A 25,540-nucleotide genomic window follows, 5' to 3' on the forward strand; every position below is an offset into this window, starting at 1 on the left:
CCTCTCTGACATCCACACATCCACACAATAACTGAAGGTTATTATTGACAGATAATGACAGAGATATTCTATCCATTGTAAGGAAAAGAATCACTTTACTGTTGGCTACTAAAAACAAGTATCTTTAAATTTTAAACTTTTAAACCATGAAGTATGCCCAGTGGGAGAAAATGAAAATTCTTAAACGGCAAATGTTTGTCATGTCCTCCTCCCCTACTCTGAGTAGCTCTTTTTCCCTAAGCCTTATCCACGGTACCAATTTACACTTAGTTGCTATTTAGTAGGTGGGTATTATTTTCATTAAAATTATTTATATTTTTATAACATATATAATTTTCAATATACTTTGACATGCATTATTTCGTTAGAATTTCAGTGAGCCTAGCTCAGAATAGAAGTTATTAGTGCCATAATATTTTACATGAGGAAACTAATGTTTGTAGTTTTGGTTTTAAGAAAGCTGCCTAGGGCTTCTGGATGGCTCAGTTGGTTAAGCATATGACTTTGGCTCAGGTCATAATCTCACAGTCTGTAGTTTGAGTCCTGCATTGGCGAGCACGAGCCCCACTTTGGGTGAGTACAGCTCTGCTTTGGGTGACACTTCTCTCTCTCTCTCTCTCTCTCTCTCTCTCTCTCTCTCATTCCCTCTTTCTCTCTCTGCCCCTCACTCACTTGTGTCCTGTCTCTCTCAAAAAAAAAAAAAAAAAAAGCGGGGGGGGTGTTGCTCCTGGTTGGCTCAGTCGGTTGAGTCCGACTTCGGCTCAGGTCATGATCTCACAGCTTGTGAGTTTGAGCCCCATGTCAGGCTCTGTGCTGACAGCTCAGAGCCTGGAGCCTCTTCAGATTCTGTGTCTTTCTCTCTCTTTCTGCCCCTACCCCACTCACACTCTGTCTCTGTCTCTCAAAAATAAACATTAAAAAAAAAAGAAGAAGAAGAAAGTTACCCAAAGTTATACAATTAATGAAGAATAAAAAGGAAAACACACTCCAGTCTGACTGCTTCTCACTGGGAACAGCAAATAACGCCCCTCCCAACAAACAAATAAACTACCAGATAAATGGATGCCAAAGAAATACAATAGAGCTTGTTTTTTAAGGATCTAATAAAAGTTTTAGTTAGTAGGTCTTCCTGATGATAGGTCAAATCCTTTGTTTCATATGATGCGTTGAAAGATCCTCTGATCCACTGTAAACCTCTCTGATATCAAAGAGCATTCTTGTCAAAAGACTTCATTCAATAATGAAATGTGACAGAAAACATCTCATCCATCATTGTCACCATATTGGGTTTTAGACAGTGTATCGTTCCTACAAAGAGCTATTATTGTTCAACTCTCAATTTTATTTTCTTTGCAAATGTTTAATCACATGCAATAAAAATCTTTTAAAATATATTTTTGGTAAGGATTTATCCTTGGAAAATATCTGCTAAATAATCTGTTTAAAAAGTTAAGTTCAAAATGTAATGGATAATTGTTTGTTATTACTCTAAAACTTTCTAACAGACCCTATAGACTAAAATTTAAAACCCTCCTTTTACTCTACTCCTCCCTGTTCTATGGGAATCCATTGGAAAGATGTATGTGGGTTATCCTTCCAGAACGTTATGTAGAGGGAATTTATCTTTTTAAACAACCTTGATTTAAAAATGAGTTTCCACAGACTTCCTCATTTGTCATCTACTGTTTAAGTTGAATTGTGTCCCCTTAGAAAATTTGTATGCTGAGGTCCTAACCTCCAGTACCCCAGAAGTTAACCTAATTTGAAAACAGAGAATTTGCAGCTGTAATTGTTAAGATGAGGTCATACTGGAGTAAGTTGGGCCCCCTAGTCCAATATGCCTGCTACCTTTAAAAAAAGGAGAAATGTGGGCGCACACACACACACACACACAACACAAGGTAGAGATGAAGGAAGAGAACAAAGTGATGCCTCTACAAGCCAAGGAATGCCAAAGATTTCCAACAAACCACCAGAAGCTAGGCAAGATTCATGGAATAGATTCTCCATCACTGCCCTCAGATGGAACCATCCCTGCTGACACCATGATCACAGACTTTGTTGAAGCCACCTAGTGGGACTCTGTTACTGCAGCCCTTGCAAACTAAAACACCCACCAGAGAAATATGACACCATCTTCTCAGTTTATCTTTTTTCCAATCTAAGGAGAATTCCAGCTAAGTATGAGATTTTAAGATGCATAACAGGAACACTGGGAAATTAGGAACAGAAATCACCAAGAGAAAAAATAATCAAAATAGAAAAAAAAGGGTAGAAGGATTAAGGACAACAACCGATGTAGGATGGATGATAGGAAAATATCCTGGTTGAGGGTCAAGGGTGTGTGAGGATAGTTAAGAAGGGGCTGCTGTAAGGGACACTAAGGCAGGCGGTAAGGAAGAAAGAGGGATTTTAAGCTGTTTGGCTGTGTATTCAAAAAGTACTCCTCCAAATCTCCAACACATACACCCAAACACCCTTCCAACTTTAGAGATTTGTCAGAAAATTAATGCATCGATTTTACATATACATATTTATTTAAATATATACACATATATTTTTTCTTGCTAACTACTATTTCTTTGAATGGACACTACATGAAGACCAAATCAAAAATTATATCAATTATATTTAGATTATATGTACACAAAATATGTAAGTTTGATGTGTATTTTTATTCAGTTTTAAATTGTGGATTATTTAAATATATATGAAATACAGAGACTCATGTACCTACCGTACAAGTTTTAGATATCTACCTTATTTAATGAGATAAACATTAATTAGTGTTTACCACTATCATAATAAAGTACCACAAACAGTGGCTGAAACAGTGTAAATTTACTTAATTATTCTGGAGATCAGAAATCTGACATGGGTCTTAATGAGAAACAAAATCAAAGGGCTGGCAGGGCTGAATTCCTTGTGGAGGTTCTTAGGAAGGAATTCATTTTCTTTCCTTTTCTGATTTTTACAGGCTGCCTGCATCCTTAGTTCACAGTCCCCTCCTGTTTTCAGACAGCAATGATGGGTCTAGTCCTTCTCACATCACAGCACCCTGACCTCCTTGTCTACCCCCCTCTGCCTCCTTTAAGGACTCTTCTTCAAGGGCGTATCCAGATAATCCAACATAACCTCCAAATCATAAAGTCAGCTGGTAAGCAAGCTTAATTCCATCTGCAGTCTGAATTCCCATTTTCCATATAATCTAACATATTCACAGGTTCCAGGGATTAGGATGTAGACATCATGGGAAGGTGGGGAGGTGTTCTTCTGCCTATCATACATAGTAAACTCCAATTCCCTCACCCTCTCTTCTTCATTCCCAGAATACTGTTATGTTTTTTTGACACATACATGAAATATAGTTTCTATAGTGTTATTTTGTGCATTTAAAAATTTCCAATAATAGTATAATATTTAATGAGAACTATATCCCAGTTTGCTCAAGAGAGTCTGGTTTGCACTCATTGTCTACCATAGTATTAATAGTACTTTTTTATGCTCAAAAGTATTTCAAATCATACCGTTCATATAGACCCGCCCACCTGCCTGCAGCCCCACAGCAGCTCCAAGAAGGAACCAAGAGACCAAGGCCTTCCCACTGCCTGGACCCAACACCGCCACCCTCGCTCCTCAGCCTGCAGCCAGCAGCCAGTGGCAGCTGATTGACCCCGTTTTGCAGCTAGCCTTTTTCACTGAACACTTTTTTAATATACATATTATTGCCTATGAATCAACATCATAACAAACTAGCTATATTCTTTATGTTCTCACTTATTTTGGGATATCTTGGTTCATTAACCCATCCCATCCTCTCCCTCTTAAAAAAAAGATGTGCTAATCTTCCTTTTTGATTGTAAATTATTTTGTTTACCTTTTATTTCTATCAAGTTCTCATTCAATGTATTGTTAAAATGTCAATACTACCCAAAGCAATCTACTCATTCAATGCAATCCGAATCAAAATTGCACCAGCATTCTTCTCAAAGCTAGAACAAACAATCCTAAAATTTGTATGGAACCACAAAAGACCCCAAATAGCCAAAGTAATATTGAAGAAGACCTAAGCGGGAGGCATCACAATCCCAGACTTTAACCTCTACTACAAAGCTGTCATCATCAAGACAGCGTGGTATTAGCACAAAAACAGACACATAGACCAGTGGAATAGAATAGAAACTCCAGAACTGGACCCACAAAAGTATGGCCAACTAATCTTTGACAAAGCAGAAAAGAATATCCAATGGAAAAAAGACAGTCTCTTTAACAAATGGTGCTGAGAGACCTGGACAGCAATATGCAGAAGAATGGAAATAAACCACTTGCCTACACCATTCACAAAAATAAACTCAAAACGGATGAAGGACCTGAAAGTGAGACAGGAAACCATCAAAACCCTAGAGGAGAAAGCAGGAAAAAAACCTCTCTGACCTCAGCCTCAGCAATTTCTTACTTGACCCATCTCCAAAGGCAAGGGAATTAAAAGCAAAAATGAACTATTGGGACCTCATCAAGATAAAAAGCTTCTGCATTGCAAAGGAAACAATCAACAAAACTAAAAGGCAACCAACAGAATGGGAAAAGAGATTTGCAAATGACATATTGGATAAAGGGCTAGTATCCAAAATCTATAAAGAACTCACCAAACTCCACACCCAAAAATCAAATAACCCAGTGAAGAAATGGGCAGAAGACATGAATAGACACTTCTCTAAAGAAGACATCCAGATGGCCAACAGGCACATGAAAAGATGTTCAACGTCGCTCCTCATCAGGGAAATACAAATCAAAACCACACTCAGATACCACCTCACACCAGTCTAAGTGGCCAAAATGAACAAATCAGGAGACCATAGATGCTGGAGAGGATGTGGAGAAACGGGAACCCTCTTGCACTGTTGGTGGGAATGCAAACTGGTGCAGCTGCTCTGGAAAACAGTGTGGAGGTTCCTCAAAAAATTAAAAATAGACCTACCCTATGACCCAGCAATAGCACTGCTAGGAATTTACCCAAGGGATACAGGAGTACTGATGCATAGGGGCACTTGTACACCAATGTTTATAGCAGCACTCTCAACAATAGCCAAATTTCAACAAGAGCCTAAATGTCCATCAACTGATGAATGAATGGATAAAGAAGTTGTGGTTTATATATACAATGGAATACTAAGTGGCAATGAGAAAGAATGAAATCTGGCCTTTTGTAGCAATGTGGATGGATCTGGAAAGTGTTATGCTAAGTGAAATAAGTCATACAGAGAAAGACAGATACCATATGTGTTCACTCTTATGTGGATCCTGAGAAACTTAACAGAAGACCATGAGGGAGGGGAAGGGGAAAAAAAAAGTTACAGAAAGGGAAGGAGGCAAGCCATAAGAGACTTAAAAACTGAGAATAAACTGAGGGTTGATGGGGGGATGAGAGGGAGGGGAAAGTGTGTGATGGGCATTGAGGAAGGCACCTGTTGGATGAGCACTGGGTGTTGTATGGAAGCCAATTTGACAATAAATTTCATATTAAAAAATAAATAAATAAAAAATAATAAAGTTATGTTAGGGGTGCCTGGGTGGCTCAGTCAGTTAAGTGTCCGACTTCGGCTCAGGTCATGATCTCACAGTTTGTGAGTTCAAGCCCTGCATCGGGCCCTGTGCTGACAGCTCATAGTCTTGAGCCTACTTTGGATTCTCTGTCTCCCTCCCTCTGCCCCTCCCCCACTCATGCTCTGTCTCTCTCTATCACAAATAAACATTAAACATTTTTTAAAAAGTTATGTCATTAAACTTATGAAGGTTCAGACTTTATTGCTTTACTCTCATGGTGAATTATTCCTGATATTCTTAACAACTTTTTTCTAATAATAAAATACCTAAATCTTTTCTTTTGGTTAGTATTTATGTAGTATATCTTTTCCTTCCTTTCCTTTGTTTATCTTATATCATTAACATTCAATTAATGTCACTAAAATTTTTTATTTTGTAATTACATTTTGTATTATAGGGAAATCAATCCCTCTGTATCTGCTACAATTGATAATATTTGCATTTTTCTGCCATACAATATTATGCTGTCTAGATGTTGTGCTTTTCCTTTGCTTCCTTAATATGTTTGATTTGGAGGCAATCTATATCCCTTCCCTCCCCATGAGTAATAATGAGGACATTTTAACTCCAATCAATATCTTTCCCTCAAGGTATTGCTGTCCCATATTTTAGATGCACATTATTTTTACTCTTCCCCATTGTTTGGTACAATTATCATTGGCTATGACATTCTGTGCTCTTTAGGTTTTCCCATATGTTTACAGCTTTCTTTGCTTATGATTGCTTCTTGCAACTCACTTCATATTGAATTCAATTTCCTGAAGTATATTTTATAGAAGAACCTTCAGTATGGGTCTGCACAAGGCCAACTCTCAGATTTTGTTTGAATAAAAGTATCTTTATGGTGGCTTTTACGATTTGGGTTCTTTTAAAATTTTTACATTGCATATGTTATGTTTTTGACCTTTATAAACATTACTTGTGGCAGACTACAACTTCCAAAACTTGACACAAAAATGTGTCACATCTTACAAGGTCTTCTACAATATGACCTTGCCTCTCTCACATAAAGAAATGGGATCTATGCTACTCTCCTCCTCGCATCAAACCTGACAGTTTTGTGGCTCACTTGTAACCAAAAGATTGTGGCAAAAATGAGACTGCATGACTTCCAGTGCAAATTAAAAACGGTTCATGCAACTTCTAACTTTTTCAAAGGCATACTACCTGAGTGACCATTTAAGAAGTGTAACCATCCTGAGGCCATCTAAGGAAATATAGGCCACTAATAAGAGACCACAGACTTTGGCCATAGCCTCAAGTGAGGTCTCAGTTACTAGCCAGAATCAGCCAACACACACATGAGTGAAGACACTTCTCAATGACTCCATTCCCGAGCTGTGGAGTAACTCCAGCTGTTTGTTATCCCAACTGAGGATCTAGACGTTTTGGAATAGAAACAAGCCATTAGCTCTATACCCTGTCCAAACTCCTGGCTCACAGACTCCGTAAGCACAATAAAAGAGTTGTCTTCAGACACTGATTTTTATGGTAATTGGTTATGAAACCATACTAACTGAAACACTAATTAACCATCTTTTGATCCATTTGTCTTGTTCCAAAAACTTCTTAGTCTCATTCCTTTTTATATAATCTGTACCATCACTTTGGTTCCTTTTAGATTTCTCTTTGAGAGAGAAAGAAATCTTCTAAGTGATACCGTGGGAATAAAGAAAGAAATAGATGTAGGTATTATGTGTGTTTAAATAAAAATGCCACTTATGTATCTGGGATGGTAAAATTGCTTCTAGCAAGCCAACCTCCATCTGAGAATGACTACAAAACTATATAAAATGTTTTAAAAATATGTTTGACAACACTGAAGAAGTATCAAGACAGCAAGAACTTGGGATAGCAAGAGCCTGGAGAGAAGGGAAGTACAGAATTGAGCCCAGTATTCAGGGCTACTTTTCTCCTCAAAATATTTCTTGATTCATAAATAGACACCTAGAGTTTGTGATGTTGAGAAAAACTTCAGGTAGCCTAATTGGATTACATTGACCAAAATAATAGTTCATGGCTTTTCAAGAAGGAGATCCCTTCAGACTTCCATTTGGGTACTGAAGAAATACAACTTGGGAGCAAGTAGAAAGAGCCAAGCATTTTTGAAACTAAGACTTATCTTGGGGTGCCTGGTGGCTCAGTGGGTTAAGAATTCGACTTCAGCTCAGGTCATGATCTCAGGGTCTGTGAGTTCAAGCCCTGCGTCGGGCTCTGTGCTGACAGCTCAGAGCCTGGAGCCTGCTTCAGATTCTGTCTCCCTCTCTCTATGTACCTCTCCTGCTCACACTCTGTCTCTCTCTCTCAAAAATAAATAAACATCAAAAAAATGAAAACAAAACAAACAAACAAAAAGAACTAAGGTGTATCTTAAAATCAACTCAATACCAAGATGGATTAAGATTATCCTTCTCTGTGTAACTGCATTTTGGTGTCAAAATAAATGACTCTGGAGGAATGATCTCATCTAGAGCTTTAAATAGTTCATATAATTTTTCATCATATTATTTGGCATTCAATAAAAAAAACTATTCGGAACATCAGGTGGTATGACCATATTATCCCCAAAAAAGTAACAGATTCACAAAATATGTACACATTAAAAACACCAAACAACATCTATAAAATAAACAAAGAATTAAAATATAAATGCATATAGATCAGTATATGTGTATATATACACATAAATACATATGCATATGTAAGTATATATATGCATAAATGTATATATTGCAAATCTTAGAACTAAAAAATAAAATAATTGAAATTGAGATTCAATATATGGTTTTAATGGGAGACTAAACCTTGCTATAGAGAATAGTAAACTAAGATGGAATAAAGATCAATAAGAAGTATCCAGACTAAAGCACAGACAGATTAAACGATAGGAAAAAAGACAACACCATAATAATTGAGTGGGAAAATAGTTTAAAAAGTTTTAGCATATGTGTAAATGGTACTCCAGAAGAATACGTAAAAGAAAAGAGGGCAGAAACAATATCTGAAGAGATAAGGGCTGAAAATTTTCCAAACACTACAGATTTAAGATGTGTAATAAAACTATACCTAGGGGCACCTAGGTGGCTCATTCAATTAGGTGTCCGACTCTCGATTTTAGCTCAGGTCATGATTTCACAGTCAAGCCCATGTCAGTGCTGTCACACAGACAGCATGGAGTCTGCTTAGGATTCTCTCTCTCCCTCTCTCTTTGCCCCTCCTCTGTTCTTTCTCTATCAAAAATAAATAAATAAACTTAAAAAATGAGAACTACCCACAGCAATCACACTACTTTTACCCAAAGAATAGAAAAACACTAATTTTTCAAAGGGACACATGCACCCCTATATTTATAGCAGTGTTATTTACAACAGCAAAGATATGGAAGCAGTCCAAATGTCCACTGACTGATGAACGGATAAAGAAGATGTGGTATATGTAGACAATGGAATATCATTCACTCATAACACGGAATAAAATCTTGCCATTTGCAACAACATGGACGGAGCTAGAGTATATCGTTAAGTGAAAGAAGTCAGTCAGAGAAAGACAAATACCATATGATTTCACTCATATGTGGAATTGAAAAACAAAACAAATGATAATAGGGGGAAAAAAGAGAGGCAAACCAAGAAACCAACTTTTAACTATAGAGAACATACTGATGGTTACCAGAAGGGAGGGGAGTGGAAGTATAGGTTAAGTAGGTGATGGGGATTAAGGAGCACACTTGTTGTGACGACTGGATGGTGGAAGAGTTGAATCTGCTATATTCTACACCTGAAACTAATATAACACTGTATGTTAACTAACTGGAATTAAAATAAAAACTAGGAAAAATAACACTAACAACCTATTGGTTATTTTTATTTTTCTTAATGTTAGATAAACCTTACCAGGAAAAATATTACTTGAGTAAATCAGTGTGTTTTTTTTTATATCAGATTTTTCCTACCTCCTTCAATGGGTTTCTTTTCATCTATTAATCTCTACTGCATACGATTTAATTTTGCTTAAAAGAAAATTATGGTTCTGTGTAACTACTTATCTATCATTTATTTACATATGTATCTATTAGCATATCTAGCACCGAAAATTGAGCTGAAAGATGAACACAAAATGATAACATTGTTTACTGTTCAGCTGTTTGTGGCATTCAGTATTGTTTTTACCTTTTTATATGAAGTGCTATAGTTTTTTAATAAAAATGATAAAAGGTTTATACATGAAAAAAACCTCAATCTCCTAGGTAGTTTTTTACTCATACCTTCAAAAAATATTAAATATATAATTTGTTAAAACCATATCTGCTCACATTTATACCTCATGGCTTTGCCAATTTTTCAAATTCTTTCTTGAGCTTCACTATCCAACATAATCATAAAAAAAAAAAAACTTAAAAAAAAAGGTTCAAATATTTTATCCTTATTCAAATTTGCCCTTTATCTTTTTTTTCTTACTACTCAACACTCCTCTGTTTTTGAAATTTCTTTTAAAATTTTCTGGCCTGTTACCTTCAAATTTGCATGGATGGCTTTTTAGGGTCATTTGAAAGAGTGATGGCTCTAGGTATCATTGTCCATGTTTTCTCAAGCAAGATCCCAAAATTAAGATCTACTTGTATCTCTATAATAACACCAAATAATCCTATAAATATTTGCATATGCCTTATGCCTTTCCATTGACTTTTGCCGCTTACTACCAATTTATCAGTTAAAGTTGGGGCAGCACAATCCTCAAGTGCACTTTGGGAAGTTCACCATCACAGCATTCTATGCCTTGCCACATGATTCAGTTGATTCTTTATACTTAGTTGCATATTTTACTGATTTCAAAGTTATATACAAACTTCCTGTTTTAGCCACTGAGCCATATTCCTAACTGAAACCATTTATGAAGACTACTATGTCTTTAAACTCTCAACGAACAACAACCCAAAATTACACAAAGAAAGCACTCAGAATTTTAATTTTCATCTCATCAGGAAACTCCCAGCATTAAGCATGCTTATAAACATGTGATAAAAATTAAACTAATTTGTAGGAGTAATCAAAAGTAAAAAGATTGCTGATTTGTTGAGTGACAAACGGACTTGTCTTTCAGTGATGTGGAGGTATAACCCTCTCTGAACTCACCCCCATAGCTGTTATTTGCTCTCCTGGGCAAGCCCTTTTCATGCAGTCCTGGTGCTTTCAACATAATCTTGTCTTCCCACCATGGTAGATGGAGTGACAGTAGCAAACAAAGATAAACAACGTGACTATTGGGCCAAAGCGATAAGGTTCCCCACTAACAAAACAATAAATCTTCTAATCACTCATTGAACATAAAATATATTTGTTCTATGGACATTTACGAATAAATTAGAGATTGGTCAATAGGAACAAGTTGCTGATTTTCCTTATGAATGAAGTTAATGTATCATTTGAAGTGTAAGAAAAAATTACAATGTCTTTCCCTAAACTTTTGTGTATCTCCAATATCATTATACTTACCTAAGGAATTAATGAGATACCCACGGAATCTAAGTACCACAATTTGAGAAGCACACATCCAGGGGAAGAGGTCAGAGTGGTACACTCACCTAGCTTTCAGCTCAATGAGCTAAATCCTTTTTTTTTTTTTAAGACTCAAGAACCATCCACTTCATTTCACTGGGGATTTGAGCCCCAAACACTTGATAATTGTAAAGTGTACTAAGTGTCATATGTAATTGTTTTAGAAATAAAAAGGTAACAAGATTCATGCACCCAGGGTCACTGAGCCTGTCTACCTGTAACATGAAAACCAACTAGTGGTGTTTGATACAGACGGACTCCTACATGATGTGTTAGTGTTTCATTGTATCAAATAAGTGAATTATGGGTAAATAAAAATACCGATAGTAGGTACACTTTGCCACTTTGTACCTATCACTGCCTCTAACAGCAGTGACTTGCAGACTAAATTCTAGTCCCATTGGCTTCCTTTACTTCCTTTCCGTCCCAGGACATTTTCACAGATGGTTTTCTTTGTTAGGGATAACACACACACTCATACACACGCACGCTTTATGGCTAGTCAATATCCATCTTTCAGGACTCAGTTTGAATGCCACATCTAAGACTAGATTAGGTCCCTTTGATTATATGTCCTTATAGGACTCTGAACATCTCCACAGTCACCTCACACTCACAAAGGACCACAACTATCATGATCATGTTTGCAAACTTGGGTGTAATACTTCATTTTAAAAATATTCTCATATTCATTTTTCTTCTACTCTTGGAAACAACATTTCACATCACATGGAGGCAGCATTGAGTGCTTTGGGCTCTGAATTCAGATGGCCTGGTTTGTCATCCCATCTCAGCCATGTACTAGTTGTAAGAAATGACAAGACACATAGCCTCTCTGTGCTTTCATTTCTTGATCTGTAAATGGAAACAATGGCACCTGTATCACAGAAACTGGAACAGTGTCTAGCACCTTGCAATTACTCAACAAATACTAGCATTTGTTATTTCCTCCATAACTTTTTAGATGAAGCTAAGTGGTTTGGTCAAGATCATTCAAATAGTCTTTTGATATCTTTTACAAGTCACTTTGCGATTTTCTTCTTCAATGCAGATGCACTGTTTTTGCAATTATCAAAAATAATTTAAAGACTAGCATTTCATTTTGAGATTGTGCAGATTTTCATACAGTTAAGTCCTGCCCGAAGACCTTGCATTTAGTTTTGTAAATGGCTGGCTGTTTTCAAATTTATAGTCAAGAAAAAACGTTTTTTGGAGCCCTGTTTTTAGCCAAACACATTGATATTTCTTACAGATGACATCCTGTACCAAATGAAACCAGCACAAAAAAAAGAGAAGCAAAGGTTATGACATTTAACATTGAATGCCGCGTTCTCTCGTCATTAGCAAACAGAGCCTCTTTTTGTTAATTTCTGTAATCAGAAATTGTGACCTTTGTCTCTTTATTCAGCGATGACTTTAAGCTTGTATTATTTGCCTATTCAGTTTCTTCCTGACCACTTGTTCTTTTCAATTAGTGTTTTATTTTTTCTTTACAAATTATTTTACTCTTATTTTAAAAGAAAAAATCTGTCTTCATTAACTTTCTTTTTTTTATTATTTTTTTAATGTTTATTTTTGAGTGGGGAGGGGCAGAGAGAGAGGGAGACACAGAATCTGAAGCAGGCTCCAGGCTCTGAGCTGTCAGCACTGAGCCTGACGCAGGGCTCGAACTCACCACCTATGAGATCATGACCTGAGCAGAAGTTGGATGCCCAACTGACTAAGCCACCCAGGTGCCCCATTAACTTTATTTTTTAAATTAACATCAATTGATCACAATTATCCTGTAGAAATCTAAAATAACTAAGAAATTCCCACTCTGTCCTTAAGAATATGTTTCCTCATGCATGAGAGTGTAAATGGTACACCTACTTACTTGTGGATCTCTTGGATTTTCTTCCAGTTAGTGTTTCTAAGAAGCTAGAGACTTCTGGATCTGGAGACTTGACAGGAATCTCCCAAGTTATTAATACCTGAAATGATTATAATATTTGTTAAATAAGTATGATTGTAAAGTCAAGTGTGACTGCCAAATTATATGCTTTTCTTAAGGAATGAGTAAGTGAGTCTTCATTTTTCAGTGACATCCAGGACCTGCAATTTAAAGTTCATACATTCAAACATCATTATTCCTGCATGTTGTATTTGCCATCAAACTACTTACTAAAATTTCGTTGTAACCCCCAAGTCAATACCCACAGTGGTTTCACGGTCATTCACAGACATGTGCACTGTTGCAAACAATTTGAGTCACCCAACACACACTTCACCAGCTGAGGTCAAACAAGGCAACACTCTGCCTTCTTGTTTCAGATCTCCTACTGTAAACAAGTGTGTCTTTTTCACAGTCTATGTAGTGCCACATTTCCAGGTGTGCTGTTTGTTGGTGATTTTGCTGTTTAAAATGGCCCTGTGCTTGTTGCTGAAGAACAATCTAGTGTATAAGCACAAGAAGATTGTAATGTGCCTGAAGGGGAAGACACAAGTGTTAGATAAGCTTTGTTCAGGCATGAGTGATAGTGCTGTGGGTCATACGTTCAATGTTAATGAACCAAAAATGCATACTAAATTAGGTGTCTTTAAACAGAAACACATATAAACAAGGTTAGGTGTTAATCAGTTGTTGATTTGTTTTGATGACAGACTCACAGAAACCCCACCCTGCATTTCCCTTAGGAGCAATAATTCAGTATTCATTAATTCAGTGTTCAAGGTAGCTTTATAAAACACAACTACTGTGAATAATGAGAACTGACTGTATTTTGCTGTCAACTCTAAATCTTTGAAATCAGAATCCACCTGAATATACTTAGTTTAACTAAAAAGGCTGTCAATGTGTTAATTTGGACAATTTAATGAATTTTTAAAGCAAAATTGAACAGTTTCACTAACTTGATGAATCAATCTTGTTACTTAATCTACAGTTATTGCTTTATGTCAACATATGTCAAAATATCCAGTCAATGATGCTAATTTTGTATTGGCAAAAATGTTCCCGGTGCTTCAGATGAGCTATTTCCCAACCAATACACTGAATTAATATCTTCATATTCTATTTTTATTGATGTTATCCAGACATAGTTTGTGTGCTTATTACAGTATTGCATGAAGAGATCCTTCCACAAAGACAAGTCCTAGAACTGAGAAGATAGCCTGAAAATGAAGAATATGTTATAGAATTTATTAATAAAAATATTGAAAAAATAAACTTAAATATATACAAAATGACTCACATTTGCATAGATTATCCATGTAGTCAATAGGTTAAATAGCAATCGATCCTGAAGAAGACATAATTATGATGTATTTCATAAATATGTGTTGAGAACCTACTACTGTTAGAACCTGGAATTATAATTGTGAATAAGACAGTCAATGTTCCTATTCTCATGAATAGTCTGGGGGGTGGAGATAGACAATAAAAATCTTCACAAATAAATACAGATAGTGATATGTGTAATGAAGATAATATTAGGGAGATGTGCTAGAAAGTAATGAGAGAGGAAGAAGATACTTTAGAGAGTCTGAATGACAGGAAGCCATGTGAAAGTTTGAGGACCAAAGCAATCCAGACTGAGAGAGTAAGTGCAAAAGCACCAACTCTTGGAAAATTGTGGCAAATCCAAGATGCACAAAGATAGCTAGTGTGGCTGGAGCTGGGATCTTAGTGAAGCCCATGTAAAAATGGTAGGCTAGAGATCTACACTAATAACCTCCTCATTTGATGGAGACATCCTCTCTAGGTGTCTGTCCAGGTGTTCACTGTTCTTGCCTCCTCCCCTTCCCTGCTCCTTCAAATGGAACTACAGGAATATCTAAGGTCCTTTTATGCACACTTCTGGAGCTACAGAAAATTTTGGGAGTGGTTCTTCATCTTTTCCTCTTTATCCCAGGAATCAATATCCCTATGTCTCTATTTCTATCACAGGTTCTGCCCCTAGAAATCCCCATGCGAGAAGCAAGCAGTACTCTCCATGTTCATCTATGTGGTTAAACCCAGAGACACAAGTCAATCTCTCGCAAGAATTTCCTCATCAAGTAACCCGTAGTCCCAATAGCAGCACTAGAGTGTGTACAGTATGAACAGGAGATAAACTCTGACCTAAACTTTATAGGAGTTTGTTAAGAAAAAACGCAAGGGGCAGTGCAAGAAAAAAGAAGATAAGGAGAAGCATGAAGAAGTCATAGCTTCAGGATCAGAAAGGAGTCAGCTCTGCAGAATAGAAATTTTTGCCTATGCCTACCTCTTCCATTATCCACTAGGCATGTGGAGACTGTGGGATGGAACCTTGTCAGTTATCCCCAACTTGCAATTATGTGAACAGACACAACTCCCCGCGCCTCTCTGAGTGCTGAGAAGCACTGTTGACCATACTCACCCTGTAGTACTGTGAGCTGATGTCATGCCCTTCCTTCTGTGCACCTGGGCAGCAGGAAGCTCTCTATGGGAGCTGTGAGGTGGAGCATGTCTACCATATTTGCCTGCACTAAGGGAAAAACAGCAAATAGGTGGCACCTTAGTCCCTTAGAACTGGAAAGTGAGAACAGAACTGAGCTAGAGAAAAGGATTCTTTGAATCTACATAAGTAAGTCCTAGGAAGTTTTCAAGAGCCCTTGCATGGAACTGCCTGTAATCCACGTGGCAAATTATTTGAGAACGGATCCACAGTGTGTAAAACCACTAAAGTTTCAAATTAGCCTCTGGATAGCACACAGAGCAGTCCACAATAGCATAGAAAAGTCTCTGAAAGTTAAATTAGCATTTGAATCATAGCCCACAAAGTCAGCCAGGAGGTGCATTCTGAACCTAAACTTGTTGGCTGCCAATCTCAAAAAGCTGCATGCTGTGTGATTCCATTTATACGACATCCTTGAAATTATGAAATTACAGTGTTGGAGAACAGATCAGTAGTTACCAGGGTTAAGACCTTACCTATAGACAATTCCCAAAAAATTTAACATCCTAAAAATCCTAAGAATCCATTAAAAAATTAGATGCAATAAACAAATTCATCAAAGTTGCATGGTATGAGATCAATACACAAAAATCAGCTGTGTTTCTTTACTCCAGCATTGAATAATCTCAAAAGCAAATTAGAAAAGCAAATGCATTTATAATAATACCTAAAAGAATCACTTAGGAATACATCTAACCATGGGGGTGAACTATAAAATATTGCTGAAAGAACTTAAAGATCTAAATAAATGAAAAGATATTTCATGTTCATAGATAAAAACACCAAAATTATAGGAACAAAATAAAAACAGATACATTGGACTTCATCAAAATTAAGAACTTTTGTACAATTAAAGGATACTACCAAGAAAGCAAAAAGACAACTTATTCAATGAGAGAAAATATTTGCAAATCATATATCTGGTAAGGAAGGGATTAAAATTCAAAATCTATAAAGCACTCTGACAACAACAAACAAAAAACACAGTTGAAAGGGGCAATGGACTTGAATAGATATTTCTTCAAAGACATACAAATGGCCAATAGGCACATGCAAAGATGCTCAACATCATTAGAAATTAGATGAATTCAAATCAAAACCGCAATGAGACATCGCTTCATACTTACTAGGATTGCTAGCATTTCCGAAACAGGGAAGATAGATGTTGATGAGGATATGGAGAAATTGGGACCCTTGGGCATTGCTGATGGGAATGTAAAATGGTGCAGCCACTGTGGAAAATAGAATGGTGGTTCTTCAAAAAAGAGGAAAATAAGTCAACAATTCCATTGATAGCATACCTATAACCGTCAAATTTATAGAGACAGAAAGTAAAATAAGGGTCTCAGGAACTGGGGAGGAGGGGGTGTTTTTGCTTGATAGGTACAGAGCTCTTGGTGGGGTGACGAAAAGGTTTTAGGTATAGATAGTGGTGATGGTTTTACAATGTTATGAATGCATTCAATGTCACTGAATAATATAGTTACAGATGGGAAAAAATGATAAATATTATATAATGTATATTTGACAACAAAAAATACTATAAAAATAACTCCTTACATAGCAGACTTTTAGATTTGCTTTTCAAAACAATCTTTGTCTCCTATATTCATAGTAAATATTTAATATACATACATTCATTTTAATAAACTACTTCTAATTCAGGTTTACTGCTTCATAGATTTTTGTAAAGTGAGGTTTAAATTTAAAGGCATAAAGGAAAAAACTGAAAAATCTGGCTGTTTTGAATGTCTAAATTTTTAAAGTATATACTTGTTAATAGTCATTTGTTATTAGCCCAAGTCACTTCAGTTATGTGAACAATGTCTGTGTGTCATTGCTATTAGTTTCTACATGTCTTTTGCAAGCAACATTGGCAAAGGTAATTACTTTAAAGAATGGAAGCGGCATTCTGCCAAAGGGAGTGGGATAAAACAGGAGAAAATTCACATTTTCTTCAAAATGCCAAGCTTATGAATTCTGGGTGGACTCTAATTTTTGGTGCTGGACTTTGCCAGTGTTTTCTGGACAAAATGTGTGATTGGAATTTATTTGAGTCCCATTTTAAAATGAAGATGTGAAGACCCAAAATTTTCCAATTTAAAATTCTAAGCTTTTTCTTTAAAAAAAAAATTTTTTTTAACATTTATTTATTTTTGAGGCAGAGAGAGACAGAGCATGAACAGGGGAGGGGCAGAGAGAGAGGGAGACACAGAATCCGAAGCAGGCTCCAGGCTCTGAGCCATCAGCCCGGAGCCCACGTGGGGCTCAAACTCATGGACCGCGAGATCATGACCTGAGTTGAAGTCAGATGCCTAACCGACTGAGCCACCCAGGCGCCCCTAAGCTTTTTCTTTTTTAAAATAGTAACTATTATTAATTCTGTAGCATCAGTGGTCCTATACATGGTCATGACTGCCACTAAAAAAACTCAAATAAGGCCTGGATTCACAGCAAATGTGACAGCACAAGTACAAACAGTTTAGTGTGCCAAATAGCATTGAAGTGGTACACTATCGTTGAACCATAATTTCCTCTCAAACCTCAGTATCTCCCCGTATTTAAATGCATGGATTCCAGAACCTTTCTGCATGGGTTCAGTTCTTAGCTCTGCCACATATTAGCTATGGAAGCCTCAGCAAGATACATCCCTGTTTGTGCCTCAGTTTCCCTGTCTATAAAGTGGGATAATTATAGTATCTAGCTCATAGAATTGTGATACGTATTACAGATAAAACATTTAAAACAGTACTTGCAGTGCCTGGATGGCTTAGTCAGTTGAGTGTCCGACTCAATTTCAGCTCAGGTTATGATCCCAGTATCTGGGATCAAGCCTCGCATTGGTCTCTGTGCTGAGCTTGGAACCTGCTTAAGATTCTCTCTTACTATCTCTCCCTCCCTCTGCCCCTCTCCCCTCCTCACATGCTCTCTCTCTGTCTCTAAAATATAAATAATAAATAAATAAATAAATAAATAAATAAATAAATAAATAAAAAAAACAGTACTTGCACAGAGTAAATCTATCTAACTGGTAGTTAACATTTTCACAGTCCACACATCTGTCCACTCATCAGTAATGTTTTAAATCAATACTTCAATAAGTTAATAAGGCTTTATCCTCTTTACTACAAGATTACTTGTGTTTTTTTAAAAAAGCATTCTTTCATTTTCTTGCTCCAGTTTGTTTATTTAGGGGATAAATATTTTTTCACAGTGACCATACGCTTTCCATGAGTAACCATGCGGTCATTCTAACCAAATCATGGCTCCTATTTTTTGTACCCAGGCAGCCATCTTTGTTTATGAGGGTGTTAACAGATGGTGGTGCCTGGTAAAAATTTTAGCAGAAATGATAGGAATATTTGGTTTGGTAATAGTTTATCTAAAAAGTTAAGTTTTAAAAAGTTTAGCAGTTATCATCATATCCAGAGTCTTACATGTCTTTTGTTAACCTTAATGTGCCAGAAATCATAGTGCCTGACATCTACTGGCCAGCATTAATTAAAAAACAGACAGACAAAGGAAAAAACCTCAAGGAAAACCTCCAAGGGAATGATTGGTTTACCTTATTTTTTTCTGCATAACTTCTGAAAGTAAAATAATGGCCAGCCCTTTGATTCTTACTAACAACAGAAGAAAAATGTACATCACAGATTAAAATCACCAGCAATTATTATGTTCATTTAATTTCAACAAACCATGGAAAATAATAACAGCATTACTTATATGTTTTTAAGTATTAGATGACTCTGAAATATTATTAACCCCATTTTGGTTATTCTTTTTGAGGAAACCTCTTGAAAACATTCATCATTAAAATATAATTTTAATTCATGACTATGTTAATAATTTAAAACATGTCCAATTCTGAACACAAGTCATCTTTGGTGTTTCCTATTTGAAATAATTATTTCTATGAAAAATCTATTTTTAATTGAGCTGTAACTGACATATAACATTGTGTGAGTTTAAGGTGTATAACTTGCTGATTTGATGCAATTATATATTTCAATATGATTGTCGACATAGCCAGCATAGCATTAGCTAACACTTCCATTACATCACATAATTATCATTTTCTTTTTGTGCCAAGATCCACTCTTAGCAGCTTTGAAGAATATAATACGGTACCATTGACTATGATCATAATACTGTGCATTAGATCTCCAGAACTTACTCATCTTCTGACTGCAAGTTTGTACCCTTTGAGCAACATCTCCCTGATTTCTGTAACCTCTCCCCGCCCCTAGTAACCACTATTCTACTCTCTGTTTCCAAAAGTTCAGTTTTTTTAGATTCCATGTATAAGTGGTATCATAGTATTTGTCTTTATCTGACTTATCTCACTTAGCATAATGCCCTCAAAGTCCATCCATATTGTTGAAAATAGCAGGATTTCCTTCTTTCTCATGCCTGAATAATATTCATTGTATGTTTGTGTGTGTATGTACCTTTTCCCTATCCATTCATCTATTGACTGACATCTAGGTTCTTTCCATATTTTGACTGTTGTGAATAATGCCACAATAAACATGGTAGTGCAGATATGTCTTTGATATCCTGTTTTCATTTCCTTTGGATGTATACCCAGGAGTGGGATTGCTGGATCATATAGTTGTTTTACTTTAAATTTTTTGAAGAACTTCCACACTATTTCCCACAGTGGTTTCACCAATTTACATTCCCACAAAGTGGTTTTTCCTTTCATATTTTGCCACCACTATTCTATTCTATCTATTGTCTTATGATAATAGCCATCCTAACACGTGTGAGGTGATATCTCATTGTGGTTTTGATTTGTGTTGCCCTGATTAGTAATGTACCTGTTGGCCATTTGGATGTCTTCTGTGGAGAACTGTCTATTCAGTTTCTCTGCCCATTTTTCTAACAGGACTTTTGTGTTTTTTGTTATCGAGCTTTATGAGTTCTTTATATATTTTGGATATGAACCATTTTTCTATTACATGGTTTGTAAATATGTTCTCCCATTTTGTAGGTTGCCTTTTCATTTTTTGATTATTTCTTTTGCTGTGCAGTATTTTATTTATGGACTCTCTATTCTGTCCAAATGGTCTACATAGCTATTACTATGGCAGTACCTTACTCTTTGGCCTACTACAGCTTTGTAGTATGTTCAAAATTAGGAAGTGTGATGCCTTTAGCTTTGTTTTTCTTTCTCAGAATTGCTTTGGCTATTCAGTGTCTATTTGACTTCACACAAATTTTAGGATTGTTTGTTCTACTGCTGTGAAAAATGCCATTGGAATTTTGATAAAGATTTCACTGCATCTATAGATGGCTTTGAGTAGTATGAACATCTTAACAGTACTAATTCTTCTGGTCCATAAAATGCCAGACAGCTTTCCTTTTGTTTGTGTCTTCTACAATTTCTGTCACCCAAGTCTTTTAGTTTTTACTATTCTTATTTTTCACTGCTTTTGTTAAGTTTATTCCTGGTATCTTATTGTTTTTGATGTTATTGTGAGTGAGGCTGTTTTATTTATTTATTTTTCACATATTTTGTTGTTTAAGTATAAAAATGCAACTGATTTCTGTATGCTTATTTTATATCCTGCAGCTTTACTGAATTAATCAATTAGTTCCAACTGCTTTTTGGTTAAGTCTTCAGGATTTTCCATCCATAAGATCATATCATCTATAAATAAAGATAGTTTTACCTCTTTCTTTTTTACTTGAATGTCTTATTTATTTACCTTCTCTGATTATTCTAGCTAGGACTTACCATACGGAATAAGAGTGGTGAGAGCAGGCACTCTTACCTTCTTCCTGATCTTAGAGAAGAAGTTTTCAATATTTCACCATTAAGTATGATATTAGCTGTGGGTTTGCCATATATGGCCTTTATTATGTTGAGGTACATTCCTTCTGTACCAAATTTATCATGAAAAGATGTTGTGTTTTGTCAAATGCTTTCTCCCTGTGATTAAACATAAAATCACCAATTCCATTCCCAGGGATATTAGAAGTTTAAATTATTAGAAGATTCAAAATTTTCCAGCTTGATGAAAGAACTTTATTTAATAAGATATATTGTTAATAGCTTAAAATAAAACTAGTTTCCTTTAGGCTTTTCTTGTAAACTAATAAGTAGGTTGTTTAATCCAAGTGCTTCTGAATCCTTATAGTGTTTAGTAACAGGGCATTTTCAGAAAATTTCCCATATTACATTAGCTCAATTATCAGCAAATGACTGGTCTTGCCCTCCTTTCATTCAGGGAAACAATTTAAAGCAATTTGTTAAACTTTAAGAAAGAGGTTTAGTAATACAAATGTCAGTACTTTTGGCTTGTCTAAGGAGACTAAACAAAACAAAGAACACATTATTAAATAGTCATAAGACTTTCAAACTTTGCGAATGTTTACTTAGATCATTTTGGAAGATTAGAACATAGCAAACAAATTCTTAGTTGAGTCAGATTTCTTTTATTCTTTCTATATCAAGCCAGAGTTAATAGTACCAAAGAAGTCAATCATCTTCTTCCTTTTTTTTTCTATTCCCCCAAACAGATGACTATAACAAAATCTTATTAGTAATAGAGGCTAATATTCTATGGAAGGCATAGTATTCTATGGAAGAATGGGACAAGAGATAATGGGGGTAGGGTTTTATATCAAAAATCTTAGCTTCATTGGAAAAAGTAGGTCTATAATTTTAAAAAAGCCTTATGGGTGAATCTAAACCATTTTTCTCCCCACTTCCTATACATACCTACCCAGATCAGAATTACAGTATTAAAAAGAGGTTAAATAGTAAACTATTCTCTCTACATTTGAGCACATACCATCTGTTTTTGACACAGGAATCTTATATTGGGGGTCAATCAAAAAATGAGTTAGATGGTGAGGTAGGCAGAAAAATGGCCTCAAAAGATGACCACATCTTAATCCCCAGTAATATGAATATGTTAACTCACATGGCACAGAGGACTTCACAGATACGATTAAAATTGACATTGAGACAGGCAGATTATTCTGGATTATCCAGTAGGCCCAATCTAATCACACAAGTCTTTAAAAGTAGATCTTTCCAGGCTGTCAAAAAGAGATATGATAATATAAGAAGGGTCAGATGCAAGGAGATGCAATGTTGCTGGCTGTGAAGATGGAAGGAGCCAAGGAACGGTCTCTAGAAGCTGGAACAGATGAGAAATGGATTTTCCATAAATACAGGCACACTTACATCTAGATTTCAGTCCAACATACCCACGCCACACTTGTAACTTACAGAACCATGAGAGAAGAAATCTTTGTTGTTTTAAGCCATTAAATTTATGGTAATTTGGTATAGCAGGTAAGACTTTGACTTTGACTACTCTTGCTTAACAAGCATCAGACAGCTATAGAACTCCTTTAATTTACTCAAATTGTATTATTACATTAATTAATATATTATATTTGGGCATATTTCAAACAAAGATTATTGTAAGCAAGTAAAGCCATTCTTTCACAATCATGCCATTTGATTAAATGTTTTCATAGTATTTAATTAGCAACTTCAAGTTTACTCAAAACGTCCCTAATCAAATTGATATGATCACATAGCTATCTGTAAGTAATAAAGTACAAATGAGTAGATTTTTGCAACTTTTCATAGTCTCCATAGCAGGATAAATATAATTTAGTAAGTACTTTTTTGTCAAAGCATCCCCAAATCACATATAATAATATCCAAAACAATGGATAAAGTGAAATTTTTTATGAAATATGCTTACTAGTTTTTCATACTCTGGCCTCACAATCTTGAATATAATAATCAAATAGTGTATGCCCAGATTAAATAAATAAATAATAATAATAATACTTTGAGATGTTATGCAACTTATGATTCCTAAAGATAATAAATTTATTTAGGAGCCATGACCAAAAAGGGAATATATATATTAAAATGTAGTATGTTTTATTTGTGGGAAAAATCCCTATTTTTGGCCCAGAGGAAATGTACACTCTCAAACAAATAAGCAATTTCTCTGCTGAGTAGTCTCTATAGGCAGATCTGCTCAACACTCAGGGGCTTATGAGCAGCTGATAGGACCATGAGGTAAGCATAGTTCACTGCTCTCCTCCATTTGCCTTCTTGCCAGTTGACCACACATATACACAGACACCAACCCTCAAATGGTACTTAAGTCAAAGTATATGGTAGTAAAATTGGAGAAGGGTAGAGGGAGCATGTGTGAAAATTTTTACAGCGCTTTAAAACGGTTAATCCAGAGCCCATCATGCTCATCGTATGTAATATTCACCTTTGAGATGAGTATCTTTTTGACCCCAGAAAAGTGATACAGAAAAAATACATATAAATACTATATACGTTTTAATAAGCAATGCACTATTAAAATAGCCCATGTTTTTATTTTGTTGATATATGTTTTTAATACTTTTCTGAAAACACAGAAATAAATAAGAATTCTCCAGTGACCATTCCAAAATAACTCTGCAATGCAGGAATTGTGGCCAATATTGTAGATTAGATGTAATTCATTCATCGTGTCAGCCAAGATCTTGTCAGGGGACAGAAACCATATCAGTTATTTGAACAGAGTGAATTTAAATAAAGATCTGTTAGGTTGGTATAAAGTTTTTAACCAGGTAACTGAGAGGATAAAAGGAAAGAAAAACACGAAAAATCATGGAGGCAGTTAAGTCTTAGAAGGAGGTCGGACCTCTTGGGCTGGAGGAACAAAGAGAGGAGGTCTGGGGGAGTATCCCCAGGAACTGAGACAGCTCAGCTGAGGCAGGTGGAGGAGGAGGGCCTCCCAGGTCTGAAATACAGAAACCCGAAGAATGGACACAGGCCAGCTGCTATCTCTGTGGGGAGAGCGTGAGGCTGGTTCTGCAGGTGTTGGCAAACTGCAAAGTGGATTCTGTTAATGCCACTGGCAAAGGGAGGGCACTACGTGGGATGCTGCTCACAGAAATGGCAAGCAGCCAAAACAACAAATATGAAGGAGCCACTCCATCATCGGAGAGCAAGGACAGAAGGGTGGTTTAAAGTTGAGACAGTAACTTAATAACTTGCACTTAAGTCAACAAAAAAGCACCTATTATTGACAGTATTTAAAATATTTCCACTTTACTGATTTCATAGTCTCCAACCAAATGGAAGAGTAGATGTTTTTGCTCATATACCATTGACCTTAAATTCTCTTCTTTATTTTTACATATCTGCATCTATCCCATAATTCTAACTCAGCGCCATGCCACTGACCTCCCTAATCACCCAAAGAAAAGTTCTTTCTTCCTTCTAGGAACGCTCATACAATTTTGTTTTTACCTCCTTTGTGATATTCATCACTTTTCACTGTCCATTATGATTGTTTATAAACATCTTTAGAGCCCCTCGTAGGCAGAGGCCATGGCTAATTCTTCTCTTTAGCATAATGTCTGGAGAGTAGTAGCTGTTGACATAGGGACTGATTCTCCCATGACCAGAAGAAAAGGACTCAGATTCTTGCAGATGTGCAGGGACCTGAAGTGAATCAGACCACCCTCCTTAACCCCCCGCATCAAAACCCCGCCTGGAGAGAAAGATAAGGTACCTCTTCACTCTTTTCTCTCACACTGGATCTTAGAGGCTGAGAAGCCGTGTTAGAACTCATGTACTGTTATTCTTTTAGAAGAAAATGAATTTGCTACTAATTCACCCTGTACAACCACTTTGTATCTGGTTTGGAGGGAGGGTAACTTGTAGAAGCCACATTCCAATTTAAGTTCTTCCTGGAGTCAGGCGTAAGTACCATAAACACTCAGAACACTGTATTTGCTGACGAGATTGCTTCATAATACAAAGTCCAAAGGGAAGGGGTGAACAGAAAATATTTGCTGAACATGTGGAAAACAAAAAGTGCCATCAAACACTAAACAACACCAACAACTAAAATATGAAGAGAAGAAAATTTAGCA

General features: G+C 36.1%; 1 long non-coding RNA gene across 1 annotated transcript in view; it reads right to left on the bottom strand.

The window, feature by feature from the left end:
* The window catches only part of LOC128315600 (uncharacterized), a 39,212-nt gene that overhangs the window by 9,193 nt on the left and 4,479 nt on the right, over nucleotides 1-25,540 (bottom strand). Inside the window, exon 2 of the long non-coding RNA XR_008298527.1 lies at nucleotides 13,036-13,132. This is a non-coding gene — a long non-coding RNA (uncharacterized LOC128315600). The remainder of the gene's footprint in view (nucleotides 1-13,035; nucleotides 13,133-25,540) is intronic.

This window comes from Acinonyx jubatus, chromosome B2 (assembly GCF_027475565.1).
Source record: "Acinonyx jubatus isolate Ajub_Pintada_27869175 chromosome B2, VMU_Ajub_asm_v1.0, whole genome shotgun sequence".
Taxonomy (NCBI): domain Eukaryota; kingdom Metazoa; phylum Chordata; class Mammalia; order Carnivora; family Felidae; genus Acinonyx; species Acinonyx jubatus.